The sequence below is a fragment of the Pan paniscus genome, chromosome 7, assembly GCF_029289425.2.
Source record: "Pan paniscus chromosome 7, NHGRI_mPanPan1-v2.0_pri, whole genome shotgun sequence".
NCBI classification, from domain to species: Eukaryota; Metazoa; Chordata; class Mammalia; order Primates; family Hominidae; genus Pan; species Pan paniscus.
Window position 1 is genome coordinate 161,102,992 of NC_073256.2, and position 12,179 is coordinate 161,115,170.

A 12,179-nucleotide genomic window follows, 5' to 3' on the forward strand; every position below is an offset into this window, starting at 1 on the left:
TCACGCCTGTAATCCCAGCACTTTGGGAGGCCGAGGTGGGCGGATCACCTGAGGTCGGGAGTTCGAGACCAGCCTGACCAACATGGAGAAACCCCGTCTCTACTAAAAATACAAAATTAGCTGGGTGTGGTGGCTCATGCCTGTAATTCCAGCTACTCGGGAGGCTGAGGCAGGAGAATCGCTTGAACTAGGGAGGCAGAGGTGACTGCGCTGAGATCGTGCCATTGCATTCCAGCTGGGTGACAGAGCAAGACTCCGTCTCAAAAAAAAAAAAAAAAGATTCAATTTGGAGACTTTTTTCTGTTGAGGCAGTAGAAACTGAAATTATCAAAGAAATCCAAAATTTCTTTTTTTGGTTTTTTTTTAGATGGAGTCTCGCTCTCTCGCCCAGGCTAGAGTACAGTGGCGTGATCTCAGTTCACTGCAACCTCTGCCTCCCAGATTCAAGCAATTCTCATGCCTCAGCCTCCCGAGTAGCTGGGACAACAGGTGTGTGCCACCACGCCCAGCTAATTTTTGTATTTTTAGTAGAGACGGGGTTTCACCCTCTTAGCCAGGATGGTCTCGATCTCCTGACCTCGTGATCCGCCTGCCTCGGCCTCCCAAAGTGCTGGGATTACAGGCATGAGCCACCACGCCTGGCCTCCATAATTTCTTAGATTCAGAAATTAGTCGTGGATTTTTTTTTTTTTTTGAGATGGAGTCTTGCTCTGTTGCCCAGGCTGCAGTGCAGTGGCGCGATCTTGGCTCACTGCAACCTCCGCCTCCCAGGTTCGAGCGATTCTCGTGCCTCAGCTTCCCTGAGTAGCTGGGATTACAGGCGCCCGCCACTACACTTGGCTAATATTTGTATTTTTATTAGAGACAGGGTTTCGCCATGTTGGCCAGGCTGGTTTTGAACGCCTGACCTCAGGTGATCCGCTTGCTTCAGCCTCCGAAAGTGTTGGGATTACACGTGTGAACCACTGCACCCAGCCAGTCATGGATTTTTATATATAATGTTTAATTTCACTTTATAATCACCACCTTTATAGAGCACTGCTCACCATCTGTCTTAGTCTGTTCAGGTCTCTGAAGCACAGAGTGGATGGCTGTAAACAACAGAATTTTATTTCTCACAGATCTGGAGGTTGGGAAGTGCAGGAACCAGGTGCTGGCAGATTCCGTGTCTGGTGCGGCCACTTCCTGGTTCAAGACGGCATCTGTGTCCTCGCCTGCTGGAAAGGGCCAGGAGCCTTTCTCTAGCCTCCTTTATGAGAGCAGTCATCCCATCCCAAAGTCCTCACCTCCTCATACCATTACCTTCGGGGTTAGGATTTCAACAGATAACAAACATTCAGGCCATAGATAGCGCCGTGTCTTACAGCAACAGTCTTTCTCATGCTCCTTCAGACTTCCCAATGCTGGAGTATTGTAAACAAAAAGAAAAAGAGCAGGAAGATAGTCCGTCTGTTCACATCTCTCTTTGATTGGCCCTATACCTTAATCTCTAACAGTCAGAAAATCCTTTATGCAAAAATTACCTTAGGATTATTTATGTGAGAATTTTCTCCTTCATAGTCATACAAACATTTTTGTGCCAATTTCCCCTATTTTATTGGTATGCCACTCTTGTGTATTTCATGTGCAGCTTTTTCAATTTAGAAAACTATTTTCTCTAAAATTAAAGAAATGTGTTTTAAAATCCTTTCGAAAGTGAATTTGTCAGTCTTTCTGCTTGGGTTTTGGTGAGCTTTCTCTAACATTATTAATGACCTACAGTTCATATCAAATAGCTGTGGCAGTGAACATTCAAAATTAATTTTGTTTCCCATGAAAGACAATTAGGTATTCATCTGGGTATCCTACACCATTTCCCTTCTCTCTCAGAGCTTCTCAAATCCTGTCTACATTGTATCTGATGCTTTTGACACGTCACTATTCCTATTCTGTGTCCAAGCAGGGAAGGGTTCAAGGTCAAAACGGATCCAGATTTCTTCAAGATGTTCCATCTTTGGGCGAACTTAAGAAATATTGGGCCGGGCGCGGTGGCTCATGCCTACAATCCCAGCACCTTTGGGAGGCTAAAGCAGGAGGATCCCTTGAGCCCAGGAGTTTGAAGCTGTAGTGAGCTGTGATTGTGCCACAGCACTCTAGCCTGGGGACAGAGTGAGAACTTGTCTCTTAAGAAAAAGAAGAGATAGTAATAGCATTTGTAATTTTGAATTGTTTTAAGGCAGCGGTCCACAGCCTTTTTGGCACCGGGGACCGGTTTCGTGGAAGACAATTTTTCCATGGACCAGGGCGGGGGTGGTTTCAGGACGAAACTGTTCCACCTCAGATCCTCAGGCATTGGATTCTCAAAAGGAGTGCACAACCTAGATCCCTTGTCTGCACAGTTCACAATAGGGTTGGTGCTCCGATGAGAATCTCATGCCACCACTGATACCAGAGGAGGCAGAGTTCAAGCTGAAATGCTCACTCGCCTGGCCTCACCTCCTGCTGTGTGGCCCAGTTCCTAACAGGCCACAGACCGGAACTGGTCCATAGCCTGGGGGTTGGGGATCCCTCTTATAAGGAATATCACTGGTCTCAGATGTGCAGTTGAATCCACATCTCTTAGTAACAAATTAAAACAATGTGCCAGGCCAGTAATTCACGCCTGTAATCACAGTGCTTTGCGAGGTGGAGGTATCACCCTTGAGGCCAGAAGTTTGAGACAAGCCTGGCTAACATAGTGAGACCCCGTCTCTACAAAAAATAAAAAATTAGCCAGAGGCCAGGCACGGTGGCTAACCCTTGTAATCCCAGCATTTTGGGAGGCTGAGGTGGGCAGATCACCTGAGGTCAGGAGTTCGAGACCATCCTGGCCAACATGGTAAAACCCTGTCTCTACTAAAAATACAAAAAAAATTAGCCAGGCATGGTGAGGGGCACCTGTAATCCCAGCTACTCAGGAGGCTGAGGCATGAGAATTGCTTGAACCCGGGAGGTAGAGGTTGCAGTGAGCTGAGGTTGTGCCACTGCACTCCAGCAGGGGCAACGGAGTGGGACTCCGTTTCAAAAAAAAAAAATTAGCTGGATATGGTGCTGCATGCCTGTGGGTCCAGCTACCTGGGAGGCTGAGGTGGGAGGATCACTTGAGCCCAGGAGGTCGAGGCTGCAATGAGCTATGATTACACCACTGCACTCCAGCCTGGGCGACAGAGTGAGACCCTGTCTCAAATCAAACAAAAAAACCCAATCGGCCAGGTGCGGTGGCTCACGCCTGTAATCCCAGCACTTTGGGAGGCTGAGGCGGGTGGATCACGAGGTCAGGAGTTCAAGACCAGCCTGGCCAATATGGTGAAGGAAGTTAATTAATTAACTCTCAAAGTGCTGGGATGACAGGTGTGAACCACTATGTCCAGCGGAAATACAAATTAAAACCACAAAGAGAGGGAGAGGGGAGTAAAAAAACCCTAAAACCACAAAAAGAGCATTTTATATCCACCAGATTGGCCCATTTAACCATCAGATGGTGCCTAGGGTTGGTGAGGACGCAGAGCTACAGGTGGCACAGACACTACGAGACAGGAGGTCCCCCTCGCAGAGTCGCAGGCCGATCCCTGTCTGCACAGCAGCGATGCTCCCAGAGTCTACCAGAGAGGGTGTCCTGTGTGTGCACTGGGAGACGGCGCAGGAATTCCACAGCAGCCCTGCGGTAAAGCAAAAAGATGCAGACAGCACTGATGGCCTGGACAGGAGAATGGATGGATAAGTGATGTTGATACCAGAAGCTATTTTTCTGTGAAAATGGATATGTCAGCCTGAAGTAATCAAAAGGTTAGAATCAGTTTTTTTGTGTCGTTTTGTTTTGAGATGGAGTTTCGCTCTTGCTGCCCAGGCTGGAGTTCAATGGCGTGCTCTCGGCTCACCACAACCTCTGCCTCCTGGGTTCAAGTGATTCTCCCGCCTCAGCCACCTGAGTAGGTGGGATTACAGACATGCACCAACATGGCTAATTTTTTTTTTTTTTTTTTTTTTGTAGAGACGGGTTTCTCCATGTTGGTCAGGTTGGTCTCAAACTCCTGACCTCAGGTGGTCTGCCTGCCTCGGCCTCCCAAAGCACTGGGATTATAGGCGTGAGCCACTGCGCCTGGCCCAGAATCAGTTTTGTATTATTTTGTTTTGAGGCAGGGTCTTGCTCTATTGCTAGACCCTGTCCCAGAACAAAACAAAACAAAAATTCAACTGCCCACTGGAGTGCAGTGGCCAATCATGGCTCACTGAATCTTTGGCCTCCTGGGTCCAAGCAATCCTTCTACCTTGGCCTCCTGAGTAGCTGGAACTAGGGGTGTGCACCACCACACCCAGCTAATTCTTGCATTTTTTTGTAAAGATGAGGTCTCCCTATTTTTTTTTTTTTTTGAGACAGAGTCTCACTCTATCGCCCAGGCTGGAGTGCAGTGGCACAATCTTGGCTCACTGCAAGCTCCGCCTCCCGGGTTCGCACCATTCTCCTGCCTCAGCCTCCTGAGTAGCTGGGACTACAGATGCCTGCCACCGTGTCTGGCTAATTTTTGTATTTTTAGTAGAGACGGGGTTTCACCGTGTTAGCCAGGATGGTCTCGATCTCCTGACCTCATGATCTGCCCGCCTCGGCCTCCCAAAGTGCTGGGATTACAGGCGTGAGCCACTGTGCCCAGCCGAGGTCTCCCTATTTTGCCTAGGCTGGCCTCAAACTCCTGGACTCATGCAGTCCTCCTGCCTTGGCCTTCCAAAGAGCTGGGATTACAGGCCTGACCCACCATGTCCAACCCAGAATTAGTTTTAGAGTTTATTCAAGCAAAAAGCTGGGAATAGCTACCTAGGAGACACTGACTGCGGAGAAATGGGTTCAGTGTTCCTGTATTAGTCTGCTTTCACACTGCTGATAAAGACATACCCAAGACTGGGCAATTTACAAAAGAAAGAGGTTTATTGGACTTACAGTTCCATGTGGCTGGGGAGGCCTCACAATCATGATGGAAGGTGAAAGGCACGTCTCATATGGTGGCAGGCAAGAAAGCTTGTGCAGGGAAACTCCCCTTTATATAACCATCAGATCCTGTGAGCCGTACTCACTATCACGAGAACAGCACAGGAAAGACCTGCCCCTGAGATTCAATTACCTCCTACCAGGTTCCTCCTACAACACATGGGAATTCCAGATGAGATTTGGGTGGGGACACAGCCAAACCATATCAGTTCCAAAGTTAAAAGTTAAGTTCTTGCTTATTAGAGACAGAAAACAAAGACGTTTACCTGGATTACAAAATTTTCTATACAAGGCTGGTTTAAGAGGTACAACAAATTAATTAGTCGGTTTCAGTGTGTTTTCTTTTCCCTACAGCTTGTTTTCCTTTCCTTTCTAACTTAAAAGAGTATATTTAACATTCCATCTTAATACAGCTTGAGAGCCATGAAGCCTTTGTTGAGGCAGCTGAGAAGGAGGTTAATCTACAGTGAAAGTCGACATTGGAGAGGCAAGGGCTCTTCCCTGGTGCCCTTCAGCCATTGACAGCCTTTTAGGAAACAATGCATGCAAGGAAGAAGGCTTAATCTAAAATCAGAGAAAAAAAGGTTCTAGTTGCCTAGGTTACATACAACTGTCTGTCACATGACTCAGGTCCATCAGCATTCTTTTTTTTTTTTTTTTGAGATGGAGTCTTGCTCTGTCGCCCAGGCTGGAGTGCAATGGCGTGATCTCAGCTCACTGCAACCTCTGCCTCCCAGGTTCAAACAATTCTCCTGCCTCAGCCTCCCAAGTAGCTGGGACTAGAGGCACACACCACCACACCCGGCTAATTTTTGTATTTTTAGTAGAGACAGGGTTTCACCACGTTGGCCAGCCTGGTCTTGAACCCCTAACCTCAAGTGATCCACCCCCATCAGCCTCTCAAAGTGCTGGGATTACAGGCATGAGCCACCGGGCCTCGTCTCATAATCATTCTTTTAAGGCTTAAAATAATTTAGAGTTTCAACAGCTTAGATTTTGAATTATTTATTTTCACTGATAATTTATAGCTTCATTTATTGGCAAATCTCAAAAATCTCAAAAAACATAACATGGAATGAAAAAGGCAGTGCTATGGGTTGAATTATGACAACCAAAAAGCTATATTCAAGTCCTAACCCCCAACTTACTGGTGAAGGTGACCTTTTTGGGAATGGGGTCTTTGCAGATGTCATCAAGTTAACATGAGGTCATATGGAGGTAGGGTGGGCCCAAATCCAGTGACTGATTTTTTTTTTTTTTTTTTCTGAGACAGAGTCTACCTCTGTCGCCCAGGCTGGAGTGCACTGGTGCCATCTTGGCTCACTGCAACCTCCACCTCCCAGGTTCACGCCATTCTCCTGCCTCAGCTTCCCGAGTAGCTGGGACTATAGGTGCCTGCCACCACGCCCGGCTAATTTTTTGTAGTTCTAGTAGAAATGGGGTTTCACTGTAGCCAGGATGGTCTTGATCTCCTGACCTCGTGATCCGCCTGCCTTGGCCTCCCAAAGTGCTGGGATTACAAGCATGAGCCACCGCGCCTGGTCTTTTTTTTTTTTTTTTTTTGAGACAGAGTCTCGCTGTCGCCCTGGCTGGAATGCAATGACGCGATCTTGGCTCAGTGCAACCTCCACCTCCCGGGTTCAAGCAATTCTCCTGCCTCTGCCTCCAGTGTAGCTGGGATTACAGGCGCATGCTGCCACGCCCGGCTAACTTTTTGTATTTTAGTAGAGACGGAGTTTCACTGTGTTGCCCAGGCTGGTCTCAAACTCCTGAGCTCAGGCAATCCGCCTGCCTCGGCCTCCCAAAGTGCTGGGATTACAGGCGTAAGCCACTGTGCCCGGCCCGATATTCTTTTTTTTTTTTTTTTTTTTTTGAGACGGAGTCTCACTGTCGCCTAGGCTGGAGTGCAGTGGCATGATCTCGGCTCACTGCAGGCTCCGCCCCCCGGGGTTCACGCCATTCTCCTGCCTCAGCCTCCTGAGTAGCTGGGATTACAGGCACCTGCCACCTCGTCTGGCTAATTTTTTTTGTATTTTTACTAGAGACAGGGTTTCACCGTTTTAGCCAGGATGGTCTCCATCTCCTGACCTCGTGATCCGCCCGCCTCGGCCTCCCAAAGTGCTGGGATTACAGGCTTGAGCCACCGCGCCCAGTCCGATATTCTTATAAAGAGAGGAAATCTGGACACAGGGAGAAGACGGCTCAGTGATGATAGAGGCAGCTGTTGGAGAGATGCCGCTACAGCCAGAGAGTGCCAAGGATTGCCCGCCATCCCCAGAATCGGGAAGAGGCTGCAAAGATTCCTCTCTAGATCCTTTGGAGGGAGCACAGTGCTACTGACACCCTGATTTTGAACGTTTAGCTTCTAGAACTACAGGACAATAACCTTGCGTTGTTTTGTGGCAATTAGCTGAGGCAGCCCCACGAGGTGTCTGCAGGCCTGCGTACACATCCTGCCTGTGCAGATGAGTGCCCTGACGGGGAGGGAGAACTTCCCCTCCACCCTCTGAGCATTTGATACCTGAGCCTGTGAATCAATTGACCACAGGCAGATGAACAGGAGAAAAGGTGGACAAGTATCTTCCATGCACAGGGCCATCCCCGGAAAGAAAAGTAAATATCTACACTAAACCCAGGGAGACCTAGAAGCTCTGACACTCTCAGTACAGGGGAGATGCAGGGGGATGTAGGCAACTTCAGGAGAGTCGATGTATTACATGACATTTTTTGTATTTTTAAATTTTAATTTAATTAATTAACTTTTTTGTTTTTGAGATGGAGTCTCTCTCTGTGGCCGAGGCTGGAGTGCAGTGGCACCATCTCGGCTCACTGCAACCTTTGCCTCCTGGGTTCAAGCAATTCTCCTGCCTCAGCTTCCCAAGTAGCTGGGATTGCAGGCCCTGGCACCATGCCCAGCTAATTTTTGTATTTTTAGTAGAGACAGGGCTTCACCATGTTGGCCGGGCTGGTCTCAAACTCCTGACCTCAAGTGATCTGCCTGCCTTGGCCTCCCAAAGTGCTGGGATTACAGGCGTGAGCCTCTGTGCCCAGTCCCTCTGTTGTTTTTACTCCAAAGGTAAACCATTTTAAATGATTTCTTATTAATACCTCCAATAATCTTTCTCTAAAGAGAAAACCAATTTTTATCTTTGCATCAGTATACTACTAATACTAAAGTTAATTTTTTTTTTTTGAGACAGAGTCTTACTCTGTCACTCAAGCTGGAGTGCAGTGGCATGATCGCGGCTCACTGCAACCTCCACCTCCTGGGTTCAAGTGATTCTCCTGCCTCAGCCTCCCGAGTAGCTGGGATTACATGTGCCTGCCTCAATGCCTGGCTAATTTTTGTATTTTTAGTAGAGACAGGGTTTCACCATGTTGGCCAGGCTGGTCTTGAACTCCTGACCTCAGGTGATCCGCCCGCCTTGGCTCCCAAAGTGCTGGGATTACAGGTGTGAGCTATCGTGCCCGGCCCCTAAAGTTAATTTTAATATAACTTTATAAACATATCTATCCGATTTCAGTTTTTATCACAGAAGATAAGATTTCCAAAAACATTTTATAACCTTTTACAACTTTCTATTACAGAGCGGATCAATGCTCCGGGAAAACTCTGTTATTCCAACACAGGGCCCAGACTCTGGCTCTGCATCTGTGTGCTTTGTATATTAATGCTCAATTTTTAGTAAAACTAAATGATCCCCTTCTAATTTTAGCCATCTTGATCACACACACTTTTTTCTTTTCTTTTTTCTTTTTTGAGATGGAGTCTCGCTCTGTCGCCAGGCTGGAGTGCAGTGGCGTGATCTCAGCTCACTGTAATCTCCACCTCTCAGGTTCAAGCGATTCTCTTGTCTCAGCCTCCCGAGTGGCTGGGATTACAGGGTGCACCATCATGCCCGGCTAATTTTTGTATTTTCAGTAGATACGGGGTTTCACCCATGTTGGCCTCTTATTTTTTTGGGACAAGGCCTCACTCTGTTGCCCAGGCTGGAGTACCTCACTCTGTTGCCCAGGCTGGAGTACGGTGGCGTGAACGTGGCTCACTCTGTCGCCCAGGCTGGAGTACGGTGGCGTGAACGTGGCTCACTCTGTCGCCCAGGCTGCAGTACGGTGGCGTGAACGTGGCTCACTCTGTCGCCCAGGCTGCAGTACGGTGGCGTGAACGTGGCTCACTCTGTCGCCCAGGCTGCAGTACGGTGGCGTGAACGTGGCTCACTCTGTCGCCCAGGCTGCAGTACGGTGGCGTGAACGTGGCTCACTCTGTCGCCCAGGCTGCAGTACGGTGGCGTGAACGTGGCTCACTCTGTCGCCCAGGCTGGAGTACGGTGGCGTGAACGTGGCTCACTCTGTCGCCCAGGCTGGAGTACGGTGGCGTGAACGTGGCTCACTCTGTCGCCCAGGCTGCAGTACGGTGGCGTGAACGTGGCTCACTCTGTCGCCCAGGCTGGAGTACGGTGGCGTGAACGTGGCTCACTCTGTCGCCCAGGCTGCAGTACGGTGGCGTGAACGTGGCTCACTCTGTCGCCCAGGCTGGAGTACGGTGGCGTGAACGTGGCTCACTCTGTCGCCCAGGCTGGAGTACGGTGGCGTGAACGTGGCTCACTCTGTCGCCCAGGCTGGAGTACGGTGGCGTGAACGTGGCTCACTCTGTCGCCCAGGCTGGAGTACGGTGGCGTGAACGTGGCTCACTCTGTCGCCCAGGCTGGAGTACGGTGGCGTGAACGTGGCTCACTCTGTCGCCCAGGCTGGAGTACGGTGGCGTGAACGTGGCTCACTCGGTCGCCCAGGCTGGAGTACGGTGGCGTGAACGTGGCTCACTCTGTCGCCCAGGCTGGAGTACGGTGGCGTGAACGTGGCTCACTGCAGCCTTGAACTCCTACGCTCAAGCAATCCTCCTGCCTCAGCCTTTTGAGTAGCTAGGACTACAGGCATGTGCCACCACACCTGGCTAATTCTTTGGATTTTTAGTAGAGATGAGGTCTTGCTATGTTGCCCAGGCTTATCTTGAAGTCCTGAGCTCAAGCAATCCTCCCACCTTGGCCTCCCAAAGTGCTGGGATTACAGGTGTGAGCCACTGAGCCCGGCCAGAAAATTCTTTTCACAAGATTCATCTTCCACAAACCTTGTACAACTCACTGCCCCCCCAGTTTTAGCCTATACTTCCTTTTTATATTGGCATTCTGTATTAGGACCAAAATTTTTTTCCTTCCCCCATTATTTTGACCACACAAAATTCTCTTATGTAAAAGAAAAAAAATTGGCCAGGTGTGGTGGCTCATGCCTGTAATCCCAACACTTTGGGAGGCTGAGGTGGGTGGTTCACAAGGTCAGGAGTTCGAGACCACCCTGGGCAACATGGTGAAACCCAGCCTCTACCAAAAATATAAAAAAATTAGCCGGGTATGGTGGAAGGCGCCTGTAATCCTAGCTACTCGGGAGACTGAGGTAGGAGAATTGCTTGAACCTGGGAGGCGGAGGTTGCAGTGAGCCAAGATCACACTACTGCACTCCAGCCTGGGCAACAGAACGAGACGCCGGGTGCAGTGGCTCATGCCTGTAATCCCAGCACTTTGGGAGGCCGAGACCGGTAGATCACCTGAGGTCAGGAGTTCGAGACCAGCCTGACCAATATGGTGAAACCCTGTCTGTACTAAAAATACAAAAATTAGCTGGCGTGGTGGCGGGTGCCTGTAGTCCCAGTTACTCGGGAGGCTGAGACAGGAGAATTGCTTGAACCTGAGGCAGAGGTTGCAGTGAGCTGAGATCGTGCCACTGCACTCCAGCCTGGGCGACACAGCGAGACTCCGTCTCAAACAAAACAAAACAAAACAACACACACACACACACACACACACACACTCACTGTGAACCACTGCTGTTGGCCACCTCCAAAACTGCACAGCCCCCTGTGTAATTAACACTCACTGCAGACCACTGCTGTCAGCCACCTCCAAAACTGCAGCTCTCACCTATGACTAACTAGCCATCACACACGCAAAAGCACATAGTGTCTCATGGTACAAAGTAATCTCTGGTGGCCAGGTGCAGTAGTTCACAGCTGTAATCCTAGCACTTTGGGAGGTCGAGGCTGGTGGATCAACTGAGGTCAAGAGTTCAAGACCAGCCTGGCTAACATGGTGAAACCCCGTCTCTACAAAAATACAAAAAGTAGCCTGGCGTGGTCGTGGTTGCCTGTAATCCCAGCTACTCAGGAGACTGAGGTGGGAGAATCACTTGAACCCGGGAGGTGGAGGGTGCAGTGAGCTGAGACTGTGCCATTGCACTCTAGCCTGGGTGACAGAGCCAGACTCCATCTCAAAAAATAAAAAATAAACAAAACAGAACAAAACAAAACAAAAAACAAAGTAATCTCTGGTGCCCCCCAAAGCCAAAGAGATCAGGTGATACAATACAAAGAGAGCAGAGTTTTAGACCTGAGAGGACCCTGTCCATGACTCTTCAGCCTCCACAGGACGACCCAAAAGGGTGTGAGTGCTGCCTTTTTCTGTGTTCCTTAAGGGGTCTGAGACATTGGACATCTTGTGATACCAAGACAGCAGAGGAGGGAGGAGCTTGAACCTCAGCTTTCAGTTAAGCTGACTTTTAACCATAGAGTTTTGTTTTTTTTTTTTTGGATATGGAGTCTCACTCTGTTGCCCAGGCTGGAGTGCAATGGTGTGATCTTGTCTCACTGCAACCTCTGCCTCCTGGGTTCAAGCGGTTCTCCTGCCCCAGCCTCCCAAGTAGCTGGGATTATAGGTGTGCGCCACCACACCCAGCTAATTTTGTACTTTTAGTAGAGATGGGGTTTCACCATGTTAGCCAGGCTGGTCTTGAACTCCTGACCTCAGGTGATCCACCCACCTCAGCCTCCCAAAGTGCTAGGATTACAGGTGTGAGCCACTGCGCCCGGCCAGAGCTCTTTTAAAAAAATATTTTTGATGAAGGGCAGGCGAGCCCCAAAATTGTGGCTTAGCCCACGAGGGTTCTTGGCTTTGCCCAGGAAAGAATTCAAGAGTGAGCCAGTGGTGTTCAAAGCACCTTTGATTGAAGCAGCGTGTACAGCAGCAGCAGAGGGACTGCTCCTTGCAGAGCAGGGCTACCCCATAGGCAGTGAGCCCAGGGAAGCAGCCCAGAGGCACTTCTGCAGTCACATGTATATCCACTTTTAATCATA